Consider the following 19,781-nt stretch of genomic DNA (forward strand, 5'->3'; position numbering starts at 1 on the left):
TCATAGTCTAGTCTTTTATATCTCAAGAGTTTTTAATATGTATTCTTAGATACTGCAGAGACTCAGCCAGGATACAGGTAACCTATTTACTCTCCATTAATAAACAAAAAACTATTTTGCATATATTAACAACATCGAATTTTTTAGATTCTTTCCTGCCTTATTTATTAGTCTTTTGGGCTCATCAGGGTGTGCAACATCATAATAGTATCTGGCAAAACCTGACACCTACCTCCTTTGTGTTTTCAAATAATGAATGCCCCTGATGTGAACACAGATGTAGATCAGCTTCTCAACACAGACAGCAACAAAGGGAGGATAACTCCACAGTAAAAAAGTCAAACAAGCTAGTGAAAAGATCCAGTATTGTATTTAATTCCTTTTTTGTGCCAAATGTACTGGGAAGTATTAATCTTTAATTAATATAGAAAATATTAATCTCACTAGCTATGCAGCTGCAACATTCTCTAAGATAAAGGATAAATTTGATATGTGTCTTTGCCTGGCTTGTGGCATCCAGAAAGAAGCACCAAAAAAAACCCAAAACCAATCAACTAACCAAACAAAAAAAAACCCACAAAATATTTCTTCTTGTATCCCAGGTCCTGCTGGCCATTTAGTTGCATTAGAAGGAATAGGGAGGTTGGGACACAAAAAACCTGAAAATGTGTATATATACATTGTGATTAAAAATAAGGCTGCATTCTCCAGTGACAGTCTATCAGCAGAACCTGGGCCTGCTAATTAAATTTTCCTATTCCTGAAGCAATCTCAAAGGTAAGCCTAAAAATATTGATTGCTTTGTAAGTTTGATACATGTTTGGGCTGTCATTACTGAAGTTATGCTACACTTCAGAGCCCTTCCTTTTAATTTCTGACTTTCAAGAAAAAAAAAAAGGTTAAATGCTACTCACAACTGACCAACTTTTTAAATCTACAACATAGACTTTTTACTGTCTCTTTGTAATCAAATAAACTCTTTTAATCGGTATTTTAATTAGAAGATAATTAAATAGCAAAGCTGGGTACTTCCAAGACACACAAAAAGATTGCTTTATCAATAATAGGAAGCTTCTCAGCTCATTGAAGGGACTGGGAATACCAATTCAGGGCAAAAAGAGTATTGCTTGATAACAGGCTGCATAGCACTGCTCTCAACCCAAGAAATGTGAATTTATGTTATTCACACCTTAAATAATGAGGATGCGAAAAATAGCCTGCTTTGGATTTGCAGGGTAAAATGCACATATCACCAATGTGCCTCTCTGGAAGTGTGAGTTATTTTTCATCACTGCTTTTACTTGCTTGTACTCATTCTGTTAATTAGGATAGTTTTTAATTTTTGCATTTAAAGATAATTCATTCCCTATATCCCTAGACACACATAGATGTATATATATATATACACACACACACATATACATATACATACACATATATTACTACTTGTAAATTCAGGGCTTATATGCTAAATACCAGAAACATGCTTCTACAATAACCTGGACCTATCACCTAAAATGAGGAAGCAAGTACATGTATTCCATAGCCAAAATTCATTCTGCAACTTTTAACAGGGCATTTTAAAAGGTCAGAGGTATAAAGTCTAATGACCAATTAACTTCCATTTATATATATATATATATATATATATATAAAAAGAAAAGAAATCTGAATTTCTTTTGGTTAACTGCATGTATTTTTTCCTTGCAGTGGGTATTAAACAGGACCCATAAAAATTTCTATGCAAATGACACACAAAATATTCGCTATACGACAGGCATGTCTTCTGAACTCAAATGTACACTGAAAATGCAAGACATGTATGGATAAAGCAATATAGTTCGGATATTTTAGATCATAGTAAATAAGAAATGCTCCATTACAATGTTTAAAGAAAAAAAGTTTATCTGGAAAAACCTAGAAACAACATCTGACAGGAAAGGTAAGGAGTACTAGAAACATTTATTTTGACCTCAATAAATAATTGAGACGCACTGACTTACATCTTGAGCTTGATACCCCATGATTGAATCAGCAGCCATGATGCCTGCTCTTGTGTTAGACTTTCCTGCCTCCTGACCATTATAACTGTGTAAGTTCTCATCAATCTATGCACAACTACATATTCCCAAGACTGAGCACCTTTTGGCTTTTTTTGTAGATCCCTACTCAAGTTCAATTTTACCCTTTGCTTCTTTGCCTTTCAACATAACATTAGGGAAAATAATGTGGTTTATCAAAATATTTAGGCACAACTTTGGTCTGGGAAAACTGAAATTTATTTTAAGAATTCCAAGTATTACTTGAACACTGTTACCCATTCTATTGTCACAGCACTTGGAAAGTTTAGACTGAAGACAAGGGTAGGTTGAAGTAAATGCAAAACCAACAGGCTCAAATAGTTTCTCCATTCAAGTATACAGCATGATTTAGGACAGAATCCTGGGGAAATGTGCTCTGATATAAGCATTTCCATGCTTTTATTCAGATATCATATCCACAGTCAATAAACTTACACCTTTTGAAAAACAAGTTCTGCTTTTCATTTGTCACTTGAAAGATATTTTGTGGCTATTCTTTTCATTTGGCATTCTTGCTGGTCTGAATTGATCTAGAGTGAAATACATTGCAGTAGGCTTTGATGAAAATCAAACCTATGTTTTTATATTTTAATCAGAAAAGGTTGAGTCTCAGCTGTTGGTTATATACATTCAAAATTATCTTCCATCATACTTTGGGCCAAATTTCATCCAAAGGAGGAAACACTCCAGAACTCCACTGCACTTGTAACTGATCAGAACAGAGGACGAAATTTGACCTTTAGAGTTTCCTTCCAAGCACATTAATGGTCCACAGTTTCATTACAAATACTAAAAGAAATGGCAATTTACCATGAAAGCCACGCAGACAGAAGTGCTGGCAGCTTTCTTAGCACATTCCATTTTCTTTCTGCAGGTGCAGGAAATCTGTTTCATGGATAGAAGTCTCTCCAAAGCATAATGAAAAACCTTAACGAAACCCCAAACAAATGAACCTAAACCAAAGAACTATACATAAAATCTTCCAATGTCTTTTGTAACCATTATGCTATCTGATAAATGTTGTGAATGGTTATAGATGAACACTACACACTGGTATTTCAGAGATTGGCAGTTTACACAGATCAAAGTAGCGAGACAATTACCTTCATTTTGTGACATACATCCTATTTTTAGTAGCATATACTCCCCTGAATGAAATAACAATTTTTACTACCTTATCTGCCATCCCAGTACTTGTATACCATGCATGTATCCTCCTAACAGAATTCACCCTTATGGATAATAATGTGGGCTAAACAAGCAGCTGCCCTTCCTTGCTGCACTGCCAGCAAACTGCAGCAGATCAGTGGAGATGGTTCTCCTTATGTTTGGGCTAGAGTTAATTTTCTTCATACTCACTGATGTGGGGGCTGTTGATAACACAGAGATATTTCCATTATTACTGAGCAGCTCTTATAGTCAAGGCCTTTTCTGCCCACCTCCCCACCCCTGAGGACACTGGGGGTCACAAGGATCTGTGAGGAGACACAGCCTGATCTCTTGACTATCACGAACCAAGCGGATCATGCTCAGCACCTACAACTGGAGAAAGGAGGAAAGGGGGATATTTGGAGTGTTGGCATTTGTGTTCCCAAGTCACCACATGCACAATGAGGGCTTGCTCTCCTGGAGATGGCTGAATGCCTCCCTGCCCATGGGAAGCAGTGAATGAATTCCTTGTTTTGCTTTGCATTTGTGCACAGTTTTGCTTTATGCATTAAACTATCTTTATCTCCAGTCATGAATTTTCTCTTTTTTAAAATTTTCTGATTTTTCCTTATCCCACCAGTAGCAGAGTGAGTCAGTCGTTCCATGGGACTGAGTTGTCGGCTGGGGTGAAACCACGACAAGGGGGTACCTCAGCTGCTGGCTCTAATTAGCATCCCTCCACAGTAAATGAAAACAAGACACCTTACCTCTCTTATAGTAACTGCCCCTTCTTTCTTCCCATCTTTTTAAGATAGCAACCAATTAAGTGCCAAACCAATTTTTTTCCTCTCATAAATGCCTATTGATACAAGGTTTCCTTTAAAATTACTTTTGTGCTAAGTTGTAAAAAAACCTCATTCAAATTGAGTCCCTGGGTTCTCTCAAGGAATCTATTTGAAGAAAAGGAAAACAAAACTTCATTTTTCTTTGTTACACTTACTGGACTATGTGAGATAAATTAAAAGCTGTGCTTCATTTTCTTCGCCTTTGTTTCTCTTGCTAGAAATTCATGCCTTGCATCACACTTTACAAGGCTGGGTGTTCTGTCCTAGTGTTTTTCAGACCAACTAGGAATGAATAATACCAAAAGAATGCATTTGAAAGACACTTCTAAGGATGGAATCAAAAGGATCATGACAGGACTAAGCACATAGGATAAATTACTTCAGTAAGATCATAAGACTCTTTAAAGGTTTTTATGGGAAAAGAAAAAGAAAAAAAGGAAAAAATGTAAAAAAAGAAAGGCCAAACCAGTGGTTCTAAGTCAATATTTCTACTCCTGATACTGCTACCATATACAAAGGTGATTCATGAATAAACCTTGTGGTGAATTTTTGAGAAAAAAAAATTCATTTTTTGATATGAACAAAATGAAGGCTAGATTTAGAAATCTAACTGAAAGTGAGAATCCCCCAAGTACTGCATAAATAGAATAGAATATTTCAGTTGGAAATAAAGACCTCTAAAGATCATCTGGTTCAGCAGCTTGCCTGCTTCAGCAATGACAAAAAGGTTAAGTTGTTACTGAAGGCATTGCCCAAACATCTCTATAGCACTGTCAGGATTGGGGTGCCAACCACTTTGCTAGGAAGCCTGTTCTAGTACTTGCCCTAACTCTTGGTGAAGAAATGCTTTCTAGTGTCAAGTCTGAATTTCCCCTGATACTAATCAGAAACTTAAGATTCTCTCAGATTAAGTCAAAATCCCACTTAACTAAATAAATATCTATATTAAGAAAATATTTGAAACATACTATGAGGAAACAAATGTGGAAACAATCTACTTGACAATATAGCTCTTAAATAATGAATTTGCTACTGAAATCACAGAATCATGGAATGATTTGTTTTAGAAGGGATCTTAAAAATCATCTAGTTCCAATCCCTCTCAAAAGGCAGGGCCTCTTTCCATTGACCAGGATGCCCTCTCCAGCCTGGTTTTGAACACTTCCAGGGATGTGGCATCCCCAGTCTTCTCTGGGCAGCCTTTTCCAGTGACTCACCAGCCTTGCAGTAAAGAACCTATTCCTACTACCTAATCTAAAAACCCTCTCTCAGTTGAAAACCATTCCTCAGTGTCCTATTACAACCCTCACAAAAAGTTCTTCAAGACTAGAAAGCCTTGTCACCTCTAAGTACTGGAAGGCTGCTTTAAAGTCTCCCTGGAACCTTCTCCAGGCTGAACAACCCCAACTCCTGCATTTTAAACAATGAAGCACTAAAGAAGTCAGCATGGCCATGCAGATGAAAGGTTACAGGAAATTTGCTAACTGGTCCAATTAAAAACATAATGAAACCAAACTGAAAAAAAACCCTCAAAACAAACACCATCATCATAGCTATCTTTTCTTTGTCTACATCACAGATTGAAATTTATTCTGCTGAATTATTTGATCTGAAACTATTTGAACTTAATGGCATAAACAATCCTAGATGAGTAGAACCTAAAATCATCCTTTTCTTCTATAGTATCAGCTCCAAAATGCAATGGATCCTGGAAAGGCAATCTGGCAGAAAATAGCCCAATTTTATGCCTTCATCACAGTAAGACCCCATCTCCAGCTCTCTTTTAACTCCACCCACATGCTGTAGGATGGTGAGAACTACCTGAATTCCATTAAGGCATGGAATTAAATTTTGCAAACTATCTTTCTGGACACTGTAACTTTAGTTTGATAGAAAAAGTTTATTCTAAAAGTCATCTCAGTCACACTACAGTTCAGGCTGATTTTGTCTAAAAGATAGTAAAGCTTGGTTTATAATCTTCCAAAAATACTCATGTGACAGACCAGTTGTATACCAAGTTAAACACATTTTCCATGAAGGATGAAATTACAACTATGTAAAAATGCTGGCCACGTGGGAAAGGAGGTCCTTCAAGGGTTAGCTGCTCCATGGTAATGACTAATCTATCCCTAAGAACTTGTAATACAAATTAGCTAAACTCACTCATATTGGATACAGGCTTTCATGTTACTGCAGGTGTTTTAACTAGTCACTTAGCCATCGTTGAGCTCACACTAAAGAATTGTTTTGAACAAGAAATGTAACTTGACAGAGCAACAATCAGAGTTGTATTTAGCATCAATGAAGAACATGTTTTCGCCTATTGATATTTTCTTCAACAAAAAAGTGAAAAAGAAAACGCCTCTTGATATTAAAAACTGGCATTGATGATGCTGGGAAATTTCAGACACATTCCAACACAGAGAAGAATCAATCTGAGATGTAGGAAAGTGCTATTACTTCATGAAAATGATGCTCTGCTTCTCTGCAACTGAAAACAACACAAAGAGGAATGACAGTAGAAGCAGAAAATACAAAGAGAGTGTGTCTGTCACCCCAAAAGAACATCTACAACAAGTCAATGATACAAAAACTTGGAAAAGCACAAACGTGTCAATTGCTTTACTCTTAGATCTCATACCAGTGAAAAGAGACCACAAAGAGAACAGTGATAAAACATGACACCCAAACTAGTGGAAGTGCCAATATCTGACACAGAAAAAAAACCTAAACCGACCAACCAACACCAATCCTACACCACCCAAAGAAGAGATGCCTTTAGGACTTCTACTCATACAGGACACTTATTACACCTAAGAGAAGAGTTGATCTTTTACCACCCTTTCTTTTCTCCCCAGAATCTCTGCAATAACACCAGAAATTTCTTCAGGCTATCAGACTCTCTTTGCCTGGTATAGTCCTACAGAACAGCCATGGTGGGTCAATAAACTTACCTGCTGTCTTAGGCACAGAGATATTACTATGGAATGTGTTCAGAAATTGTGCCATTAGAGGACACGTTCAGAGTGTTACAAGGTACCAGATATCAGTCCTGCCTGTCATTCTTACAATATGCAAAAGAGCACAGTGCAATGGACACAAAAGCATTTATTTATTAGCAGGACTGTTTAAAGAGCACATAGGATGGCTACATCTTATGCTGGTAGGTCTCCAAACACTTGTATTATGGGCAAATGCCTCACACTGAAATGCTTTTAGTTTTTAAAGCCAAAATATTTTTTGCTCCTGATAAGAAACATATTCTTAACTGATAAAAAATATTAAAGTGATGCCCACCTACCTTAAACATTGCACCTTGACAGCCTGCTGAAGAGTCCTTGCTCTGTCCTGGAAATGTTTTTTAAATCACTCCTCAAGAGTTAAGAACCTTGACCTGTGATATGCAAAATCAAAACGAGACTGAAGTCTTTATTCTAGGAGATCTATTGCTAAAGTATTAACCCAAGATGGGTGTGGTTCCTTCAATTATAAAGCAGGATCCAAACCTTCCAAGAAATTTTCCTGCAATCAAACCACAGCTGGCCTTTCTTCTCATTAGGAATTCAGAAATCACACACATGGAGAAAAATACAAACTCAACAGCTTTAGCAGCAGGAAACACATACACCATTATCAGCTGAACAAAGTGGAGAAGGAAAGGGAATTGCAGAAATCCTGGAAGCATGTAATCTATTTCATTAATTTATGGTGTGTAATCTTTAAAATTAGAGTGAAGAGCACACCCTTTTACCTGAAAAGCTTAAAGCACATTTTTAAAGATGAGAAGACACCTCTTCGCTTTGTGGCTACTCATTTCTAAAAGCACAAGATCCCCACTAACTTATACAAATAAATGCATGGCAACACATGATGACCAAAAAATGAGAAGAATAAAACTAAAAGGAAGTCAGCATTTATTATAAAGACAACAGGTTCAGGTGTATAGTTTTAACATTTTTGTTTAAATATTTTGGGGAACACTACTATCAAACATGCCAAGGAAACATCTTTTTTTCTGCAATGAAAGTGTACTAAAACTAGATAAATCACTGTCTGCTTTCTTACCTTCAGTCAGTCTGATAATCTAGTGCTGAATATTGCAGCCATTTTTGAAGTATCTGGCTCCTCTTTTATTTGACATGTAAAAAGTCTTTTTTTTCTATTGCTATAGATAAAGGACAATTTCCATATTTCTTTTAAAAGGAGTGTAAAGTGAACTTAATTAACTAACACACTTTCCTATTTCATTAGCAGAAAATGCAATTGCCTGTTCAGAGAAAGACTGGCAGAATTCTATAGAATCTGACCATAGTTATTTAGATGCAATTCTTGTCCTCCTTTTCTCACCTGCATAACTGTACTACACTTAATAAAACAGGTCTAAAATTTGAATGCACAGCATGAATTATAGTCCTAGTTATCACCATTGATTCAATCTTTATTGAAAAGAAGCTCTATTTTAATTTTAGCTGCTTTATCAGGCAGTTTAACTCCAAATTTGCCAGTTTAAATTTCCCATGTCTTCAAACAATTTCCTTTAAATACTGGGTGCCAACTTTCCATACCCTAAGTAAATAAAGTATCCTCCTGAATGTGAAACATAAAGCATCCTTCATCCCTTTTCTTTTTTGCTTCATATAAACATTAGCCATAATTACATCTTTGTTTCGAATATTATTGAGGAGTTTTTAATCTTCATTTTTGTAAAAAGAAAGTAGAAACAGAGGTATGCTCTCAGGAATATTGCCCAGAGACTTAACAAAAAAAAAAAAAAAATTATTTGTTAGAATTGCAGGTCATTGGAACAAAAGGAAACACCAAGATGGTCCTCACAGACTTAATATTTTGAAGGCTGATACTCTTGCTTTTGGCTAAGTGCAGCTGCGAAAGTCTTGCTACACCTAAAATTCTGAACAGATTTGTACTGGGTTTGAACTTTGCTGAGAAAATAGACTTTTCAAGGAAGAGCTGTGCAGTGGACAACAGATACTTTTTTATTCTATTTTTCTTGCAAAGCACTTAGACTCACTCATGTGACAAGTATATAGAATTAGTAAGAACAACTGTTCTAGCCATTTCTTAAAAAAAAAAAAATAAAGCAAAAAAGCCCCACACAACTTAAATTCAGTTTTCTTCAAATGCAACACAATTGCAATTAAAGACCACATGAAAATAGCTCTCTTTTTAAGTGTAGAAAGGTGGTAAGACCTTTTAAGTATTATATTCAAAACTCTCAAGAAAGAGATCTTTCACTGCATGGAAAGTCACTAAAATTCCTTTCTTTTTTTGGGTGGGGGTTGTGGGGGAATGTGGTGAGCAGAAGGTACTAGACAAATATGACACAAATCCTCCTTATGAGCAAGAACTGTTACACCAATAGGCCTATTAATCTTTCTCTAGCAAAATAATGTTGTGGGGTGTGGCTGTTGCAGCAGTAGTAAGTAGAACTTTTGCATGTTCCAAGTTCAGCATCTTCATTGACTTTGTTAAGTTGACAATGAATAAAACTTCCCAGAAATACCACCAGCATGGATTTGCTAAACACAGACAACTTGGACTGGTATATCAGCTCATTTTCTGAGGGGAATAGCACACATACAGCTCTAAAACATGCTAAAACAACAAACTCATAAGTGAAAAAGTCAAGTTAAGATTTCAAGTAATGATTTTAGAAAGTCTCAGTCACTGATGTGTCTGTTTGGTGTTCTTTGCAGGCCCTAAGTTGCTTATTTTTACTACAAAGTTATTAAGTAGATACAATAAAATGTGTTTTAGCCTATTAAGTTATTTTTATGGAAATTAAAATAAACTAGTTATAATTAGATCTAATGAAATCTCTCAGGGTGCTGGGTTAAAGTTCAGAAATTCTTCTATTGTCTGTGACTACTACAGTATCAGAGTATATTCAAAACGTACTTCACATGTGAGCTCTCAAATTAACATAAAGATCTAAAAGAAATTTCAATATTTACCTTCTCTTACCATCCATTGTCCTTATATATTATTAAAATATGTAACAGAAAGAGCAAAGCAAAGAAATACTATTGAGACAAAAGGATTAATTGTTGGAGAAAAAAAGAGGATTATAGGCTCAAGAAAGTATCATTTAAGTTGAATTCATAGAGGGACTGGAAAATTAGGTCAACAGATCTTTTTGCAGTACTTCTAAGTGGTTCAGTATATTATTATATACAAGAAATATGGAAATAAATTAAAAGCCTTGCTTGCCATAAAAAAAACAATCAGAAGATAACCAGCATTTTTGAAAAAGGGAACACTCTAAAAAGACAGAAGAACAAGGCAAGGAAACAAAGTTCAAGTTGACAATAAAAACTCCATCTGATATCAAAAGCACAAACCACCAAGAGTCACTTAAAAGATCCTAGAGGTCCTAGAAAAGTAAGATCTCTTAATGACTGCAGTTACTATTTATTGTAGTAGTAACAAAACAGAAGCACATAAAGTCTTTTCTTGCTCAGTAGAATAAAGGGGAGACAATGATAAAAACTTTATCCTTTTTTCTTTTCCTGTTCATTTTTTAATTTCACAGTTCTTACTCTTCTTACCCTCAAGTCCTTACAGTCCACAGTTATTTTGCCTCTCAGATGTTCCAAAACCAGTATATGTAATGCTGCCTGAGTCTATAGTCTCTTCCTGGAATTCATCCCTTTATGGACAACAGTCCATAAAGTCCAACAGCCATTATTGATGGCTTATTGATCATGCAGCCAGAGAGAATTTAAAGACAGATTTCAATTTGTGAGACATTTCCCTGTTATTATATCTCTTTTCTGAGGAGGTATCACTCATTTCTCACCACTAATGATTCTTACCACTAATCATTATCCCCACTGCTATCAGGACCATTTGTGTTATACCTCAGCTGAGAATGTCCACTGAATGATTACCACAGTCAACTCTTGGTAAATTGTTATAAGCCTAAATTCACTTTTTTCCTCCTTGGAAAGACTACTCCCTTCCTGGTACTCTTTGACACATTACTAAGCCTACCGTCCTATTAGCATCCTCATCAGAAGTCTCTCCCCTATGAGACAGCCTCCTGCACTATAAAGGCTATTTAAACATATTCATTGTTACATTAAAAATAGGCAAGATCCTCAATTAGCTTTGTGACAAAAGATTTCAGACCACTGAGCACATTGAGGATTGTCAACAGATTTTACCCACCCCATCATGTTCCTCATATACATGATATTTTACCTCAAAAAAGGACCATTTTAATTTTTCAGAAAGAGTACATAATTTTGGGGGGTGTAAAATATAACACTGATATATTTCTGGAAAATTGAAGAGGGTTGAATGAGTTTTTTGCTGCAGTGGGGTGCAGTGGCTGCTTATCCCCACGTTTACCATCCACTGGTGGATCACAAATACCAGGCGATTCCAAAGAGATTTTTACCTTTAACACTATAAAGGACACATTTTTCATGGACTAGAGGAAAAGCCCAAGCAGACTACATTTAAAAAGATAGACTATAACATTGATAAAGAAGACTTATCTTTCTGTAGTTTCAAGAAAAAGAAAGACATTAATTAAAGGGTAGGAGTTCAAAGTCAGTAGATGCAAGAAATTTTATTCTTGGTTTTTTAATACACAGTGAAAAAAAATCTACACCACAGCTGTGAATGTTTTCTGTAGAATCACCACTGTTTCCTTATCAGGGTCCCTCTTGTATTTACAAAGATTATTTCAGAACTGGCTCAGCAGTTAACATATGATTAAGAAAAGTAGCAGGAGGAAAAAACAATCAAGAAGTGCTCGCAAGCAAAACAAAACCCACAGAACTCCGAGAGTTCAGAAACATTACGTTTATTTTTTTTCTTCACTTAACTTGTTTTATTTTCTTACTTAGTGGATCCATCTGCCTAAGCGACAGCTTGTTAAAAATCCCCACTGGTCCTTTTTTAAAGAGTATACAAAGTCTAATCTGTAATTATCAACCCTCTCAGGATACCAGTCACTACTAAAAAAAGTGACTAATTTAATCATCCTAGAGATGGATAGTGATCTTGATATAAATATAGCAGTCAAACAAACATGAAAAAAAACATACAATGGAAAAGGAGAAATAAACAGCATCTTCCCAAACCTCCAGAAGCAGTGAGATTTCTTCAGCTGAAGTCTATATTTTGGTTCCTCAATGACTTAATCAGAAAATTAAATTTCTAAATTGTAACACAGTCATTTCAAAGCTGTAGAACAGACTTTTAAGTTTGCCTGTGGAAGCCTAAAAGAGCAAATAAAGCCCTTGAGCAAATTGAGAAAAAAACAACTGTAACATGAAAACCCCAGCAATTTGGTCACCCACTATTTATGTTCAGAGATTCCTAAAACCAGCTGCTATTTTAACCAACCTGATAGCCATTAATTCCACAATCATCCTTTGATCACCAGAAAAAAAAAACTAAAAAAAAAAAAAAAAAAGAAGAAAAAAAGTGGACAATTAAACCCAAACAGAATCTAAGCATACTCAGTCTCTGTTAATCAATTACCAATGGATCACCTAATCAATGTAGATTCAAAGTCTCTCTCGAAGGGAAAGAGACCCAGTCTAAAGGAAATCTTATCCTCAAAGCATTTGCTAGCATCCTCCCTTTAGAAGAAAATATTCAGAAGAAAAAATTCTTCACATTTTGGACCTTACATTACTCCCCTTTTCCTTGATATTTTTTGCCTCTACAAATTTAAAGGCAGACATTTTATTTTACAAGTTCCATGAAAAGGAGTTCCTGCGTAACTGCCATTCATCAGTGACAGAAAAGACTACAATGTGTCAAACCAGAGAGGCAGCTACTCCAGAGAGCATGGACTAGACACACGTTTTATATTCTGCGTAATGATGCAACACATCTTCAGAGTGACACTATAGTTTAACAGACTGTAGAAAGCTCTAAGGATTTCACAGCCCTGAAAGGAAACATTTCAAAGCAGCAGTGTTAAGCCATTGCTTTCATCAGCAGAGGTGCGACCTTACAGCGGGTAGTTAAAGGAAACAAGGTAATTCCTAACTGCTGAAGTTCTAAGAACAAAATAATTTATTTTGCAGTTGCATATTTGGTTTCAACTACAAGAACGAAAAAAGCACCAACAATTCCCTCTCTGAATATTACAACAGTTCACACAGAAAGTCTTGCTCAACATTTTGTACCCAAAGAATCCATCTAACCACATCAGAAAGACTAGTCAAGTTTCCAGCCCTCAAATATAACTAAGGCCACCTTTTTTATTTGCAAAACACCAATAAAAGGCTCTGTACAGTGATAATGAAGTTTTCCCAGCTATCAGTAAGTTTACATGACCATTAATAAACCCACAACCTTTAAAATGTTCCAGGTAGCAAAAATGAAAAATTGAAAAATCTAACATAAAAACAGTGCTTGCACATCATTTCTGCACAATGAAAACCATCACTGTCCAGTAAAAAAACAGTAAGATTGATACCAAATCTTCCACCTTACACTACGAGGAGTAGTTGAGGTTTGTTTATCAGCTGGGGTTGCTTAGTCTGGAGAAAAGGACAATCAGGAGGGACTTGATCTCTCTCTACAGCTACCTAAAAGGAGGATGGAGTGAGAGGGTGTCAGTCTTTTCTCCCAGGTAATAAGTGGCGGGATGAAAGTAAACAGACTCAAGTTCTTCCAGGGGAGATTTAGGTTATGTATTAGGAAAAAGAAAATTGGAAAGGGTTTAAAAGCATTGGACCAGACTGCCCTGGAAAGTGGTAGAGTCACCATCCCTGGTAGTGTTAAAATCATGTGGATATAGCACTTGAGGAGGAGGTTTAGTGACAAACATGGAGGTGGTGCTAATCTGACAGCTGGACTTGATGATCTTAAAGGTTTTTTCAAATCTTAATGATTCTATGATCATTATAATATACTAAACAATCCTGCAAAGGAATTATTGTCTAGATAATTATTGATTGCATGAAAGAAATGACCATTGTGTCTCTGAATTATAATATTAATTAAAGTCATTTACATGGTCAGGTTTGAAATTGTTTTTGCTGAAATAATTCTAATTCATTCAGTCATTTATAGACTAAAAATTGTTTATCTTTGTAGTGTACGTACAGAATTAGGTACTACAGTCTTGCACAACTGCACTTTGGATAATAATATCCACAAAGGTGTTCTTAAATGTTTTGCCCTTATTATTTTGCACAAGGTAAAGTATAATCCATCTAACAAATAGTACAAAAATATTCTTTGATTTTACAGAAAAAAAATGTTTAAATTGTTTCAAAACCATTAAATATGAAAATATTTGCCAGGAGTAAACTTTTCTTAAAACAAAAAACCTAATATTGTGTAATGAGTATCTTTATTTTAAAACTGCTATTATTTGCAGACACATTTATTAGGATATGAATTAAAGTGAAAGCTCTAATTTAAAACAAAAAATAAGGTAAAATCTACCAGTTCATGAACTAAGATTTAGACAGCTTCTACAGATAACAGAATGCTCTGCTATCCAAAACGTTAAAGTTACATATGACTAGTTGGTATTTCAAAGCATACGAAGACAAAAACTATTCTCTCAGGAACAACACTGTGTTTTGTTAATTAAAATAACTGTGACATTTCTAAAATTCATTGTCCTGAAACTGACGCTTGTGAAAGACATTAAGGAATTCAGACCAGAGTATTAAAGTGGGGTAGTTCATCTAATTAACCTCCATAAATTTTACTTAAAAGGTGTTTATTCATATTGGCACTTTTCCAAGCAATCCACTGGGCCTCAGAGCAACGCAATTGGCCTCTAATTCTGTAATAAGTGCTAAACAAATATGTTAATCCAAATAATTTCTAATTAAAACACAAAGTTATTTGTGTAATGACAAGAAAAAGTAAATACAGACGGAAATGATCTAGACATACAACAAAAAAGATGCATAGTAAATGGAAACAAATTACTGCAGAGGATTATTTTTATTACATGTTTCCTATTATTTACAGAACTGTACCTGAAAGAAAATGAATCAGAGAAACTTAAAAACATCATATTCACAGACTAATAAAAAAGATCCTTTTAATTAATTTCCAGAAATAAAAATCCATTATTGCTTCAAAAAGTTGCACTTTCAAAGATTTATGTGCACAAAATTAGATGTAATTTTACTTAAAATATAATTTAAAAAAACCATTTGACAGCCTCACTTGGCTACAGTTAGTTACTAGACTTCAATAGTTTTGACATGTAGAATATTAGTTGAAAATTAACAGCCTTGCCTTTGGAGACAGGTAGTGCTTTAAGCTAAACAGACGTCTTGTCTGGCTCTCTCTCCACTAATGTAGGACATCTTTTCCCTGAAGGCATTTTTGCAATTCATTAATCATTCTAACTGGAAAATTTCAAAGTTAAAGCTTTATGTTTATGCAAAGTTTATGTAGATCTAGGTACAGATATTACTTTCAACTACTTAGAAATATATCTGGAGTAGTTTCTAGTGATTTCCAAGATCTAGGGAGCCTGACCCAAACACAACAGAAACCACTGCAGTTTTTCATTGACCTCATATCCTACAAATAATGGATTATAAACATTTCTTATTCTGAAAACAACATGTGACTTAACATGTCACAATCTTTAAGTATTGACTGTATTTTACATACATTACAGTAGACTTCAAGTTTTTTATTTATTTTGAATACTGACATAGAACACTAGTGCTTCTTTAGCTTCCTAAGAGTCTCTGGGATAACGATAATAACAATAATTCATCATAGTTAAATTACACTTCAGTACCTGTAATTCCATAAATGAAAGAAAAATGCTTATGGCAGAACTTTCATTTTACCAGCAGGAAAATACCTGGAATATACAGGGGCCATAAAGTGGCTAGTACCAACACGTGACACAAATGCTCCTGTTTCCATTTTGCAAAATCAAATGAAATCATTCCTTTTTAAATTTATAAATCAAAATGTGGTATCTGTATTCTTTTTGTGCCTTCACATAAAAATTGAACTAAAAATCTACCTGAGAAGCAGAACGGAAATCATTCAATTAACTTTTTCCAAGAAAACTGCTTCTCAATTTTAAAGACTTCTTGTACTGAATATTTCTAATGGTCACAGATTCTTGGTGCTTTCTCAAAATTAGTTCTGTAGAGAGAACAAATCTTTATATGGTGGGCAGAACTCACAGAGCCCAAATTCAAGGGAATATCCTAGAATTTACCTCTTTCTTATAGCTCCCTAAGAAATTATCAATTTAAGACAAAATTTATGCCAAAAAAAACTTTTACAAATTTTATGATGTTTGCAACTTCAGAACGGGCAGTTCTTTCTATGTTTCATGTCGCTAGTGATCACTAGAATTTCACATAATAGAGAACACACTTAAAAACAGAAATCTATAAACAATCACAAGAAAAAATAAAGAATAGTAAGATTTTGAGCTGTGATTTCTATCATTAAGGCCAAAAATAAGGGGCTTGCTTTTGTTAGACATTAAAGCAAAAAAAAAAAAAAATAGAAATCAATGGCTAGAGAGTGAAAGAAACACTGAATATGAATGACAGTCAGTAACTGTGAAACCAAATAAACAGACTCTGGATCAGATACGTTGTTGAGAAAATAGGTATTATTTAGGTATTATATTGAGAAAATAGGCATATTGATATTAGACTTTCAATTACATAAAAACTGCCTAGATGGGATATTAAAGATTTTTTTGCCTGACCTGTATTCATTCCTGTTCCAAATGCATGTTACCTGAAAATACAAAATAATGAGAAAAAAATTGTTAATTATAATATTTAGCTAGTTAGAACCTCTACAGATTTCCTTTAAAAAACCTAAACATGGCCAGTAAAGTTGGTAGAATAAAGAGGATGAGAAAAACTGCTGAGACTTTGAACTTATTTCTGTCATAGTGAAAATTTACATTTCAATTAATTCATACCAGTGCTGTAATCTATTCACAGCTTTTAAAACCATTGAGAATCTTTCTTTTTACATTTTGTATTGAAATACCTTGATTAACTCCAAATTCCACAATTACTTTACATAAAAGTCTTCACATTAGTACTGCATAAATAAAAGGCTAGCAAAATAAGTATGATAACATCAATGACAGAATATGTGCTTTTTATTTATACTTCAAAGGAGAGATTTTAATAAATTAAATGCATGTCAGAATTTGTAAAAATCTCTGCATCAACATGACTCTATTTCTCCTTCTCTTCCTTCCTTTCTGCCTCCAAATGCATGCTCCTATCTATTTCCTGATTGACAAATTCTTTTTATTATAATGTTAATGCATTACATCAGAGTTGATAGCACATGCATGGAGGAGAAAGATAAGTGATGTATCTTGGCACCTTTTCCTGTGAAATTATATTAGCCTCCTGGGATACAGGATAGGATGAAGCTGCAGATTCAAAGATCATTACACTGCTTATAACCCTTTGTATTTATCCTCAGTGCTGCTAAAACTTTAGAGGAAATCTAATTTCTCTGAAGCTGCATTAATGTCAAACCGCCCCTTTTTGTATGCCAGACTTCATTCCACCTGGCAGGTAATGCACAAAAGGATCTAGTATCAATCACAGAGAATTTTTAAAAAGCTAAAGCTTTGGCATATTTGGCAAAAAATTCCACCAGTGCTCTACTTCTAACTTACTATGGCATCTTTGCTCTTCTATTCCATTTGTTTCTTATTAAACAGAAAGATGAAGTGATGAGCAATGCAGTCAAGGCTGTACTTTATCTTTCATCATTTTCGTACCACATGGGAGGTCTTTTATGACTAACAGAGGTAACTTTTTCACCTCAGAAACAGTCACTTTAGAGAAAATGTACAGGGCATGCCTTAAAAAGGAAAAATAAATCCAAGGACGAGCTAATATTTCAGTCAAAACAAAACAGCAAATAGAACCTCTCTCCATTCACACACCACTTTAAAACTGAAACAAAACCCCACAGCAGCTGTGCAGTGAATGAAAACTGTCTTCTCATTGATCTATTCCACTGACTGACTGCTATGTCAATATTATGCTTAAGATTTCGATTATAACCATAAAAAATGTACATATTTTTATTGTATAAAAGTAACAAAGACAGTCCATGTCCTTCAGGATGGTTTCCATTTTTTTCACTGAGTAACCCAGAAACAACATCAAATGTCATAAGAATTGTACTCTTTTTACTGCCATATCTTTCTTTTGATGATAGTAAATAAATGCAGATCTTAAGGTTCTCTTCTGAACAGAGTAATACTCATATTACATTACTACTTATTGATATTACTCACATCAATAAGTGGTGTTTCATACCCTGTGCCAAAAAGAGAGATTTCAGCTTTCAATCTAAACAAGAGGCTTTTATCACTCCCACGTGTGTTCAATAGAAATAACACTGCAAAGTATAACAACAACAACAACAAAATCATAGAATGGTTTGGGTTGGAAGGGACCTTTAGCAATCACCTAGTTCATAAGGCCCTGCCACAGACTGGGATGCCCTTTCACTGGACCAGGTTGGTCAAAGTCCCATTCACTCTGAACTTTGAACACTTCCAGGGAAAGGGCACCCACAATTTCTCTGGACAATCTGTTCCAGTGCTTAAACACCATTCTTGTAAAAAATGTCTTCTGTAAGTTCAATCTAAATCAACCCTCTCGTACTTCAAGACCATTATCCCTGGTCTTAGGGTCTCCATCTTTCTTATAAGAATCTTTCAGTACTGAAAAGTTGAAATTACACCTTTCTGCAGAGTTCTCTCCTCCAGCATGAAGACCTCCAGCTCTATTAATCTTTCCTCACAGGAGAGGTGCTCATTCTATCCTCCTGAACTGCTAATTATTTTTGACCTAAATTTTATCCAGCTGGCTGTCTTTTATCTATTACTCACATTATGATAATGACGAACCAATCTTGTTACACTGACATGGTTTTCTCCATAAGGACACTTTCACCAGAGTTTTAGCTTCTCCTATTAATTCTTTCTTGGAGCAAGAGATATCTTTAACTGATAAAACTTGACCTATTGCATGAACATGTATGTGCAAGCTACTCTAAGCTAACCTCACAGTAAAAGAAAGGCATTCAAGTTTTTAAAGAGGAGGTAGAGTTCATCTACAGAAGGTATGTGAAGCAGTTCAGATGAAGCAAGTATATATGGCACTTAGGGACACAATTATGGTGGACAGCTGGAGCCTACGACCTCGGGTGTCATTTCTATCCTAAAGGATTCTATAATTCTAAAACTTCCTGTTTCCCTTTGCTGAATTCAAGCAAGTGTCGAGCTCCCTAGCTTTCAGATGTTCACAGACCTAAGTCAAGGGACTACAGATATAAAATACAAGACAGGAAAAATCTGACTAGGTATCAGGAGAAAATATGACATAAGAATGGTCAAATAGTGGAGAAATAAAGAATTTTAATCCTTAAAACATTTGAAATTTGATGTGGGCTAGACCTACAGAGTCAGATCTAACTGGAACTGCTATGAGCAAGGGGTTGGATAAGAGGACCTTTCTCCCAATCTAAGGCTATGATTCAATTTGCAATGCAAATTACAGGAAAAGCTAGTACAAGCATTAGCTGGCAACATTTCTCACAGGCCTGAATATACATCAAAGCAAAACTTCAAAACAAAGATCAAGGAATATTAAGGAGTTTGGTGACTGTTTCTTTCCAAGCGTCAGGTTATTTTCTTTCAAGTCAAATGAGTCAT

General features: G+C 35.0%; 1 protein-coding gene across 14 annotated transcripts in view; it reads right to left on the reverse strand.

Moving 5' to 3' along the window:
* SGCZ (sarcoglycan zeta) overlaps nucleotides 1–19,781 on the reverse strand; it is a 455,810-nt gene that overhangs the window by 275,884 nt on the left and 160,145 nt on the right. For 3 of the 14 annotated variants that reach the window (XM_059844754.1, XM_059844756.1, XM_059844762.1), the window contains one exon: nucleotides 16,785–16,816. The exons of the other annotated variants lie outside the window; for them this stretch is intronic. The gene's annotated coding sequence lies outside the window, so the exon portion shown is untranslated. The remainder of the gene's footprint in view (nucleotides 1–16,784; nucleotides 16,817–19,781) is intronic. 14 annotated transcript variants of the gene reach the window in all.

Source organism: Haemorhous mexicanus, chromosome 4 (genome assembly GCF_027477595.1).
Source record: "Haemorhous mexicanus isolate bHaeMex1 chromosome 4, bHaeMex1.pri, whole genome shotgun sequence".
Lineage (NCBI taxonomy): Eukaryota > Metazoa > Chordata > Aves > Passeriformes > Fringillidae > Haemorhous > Haemorhous mexicanus.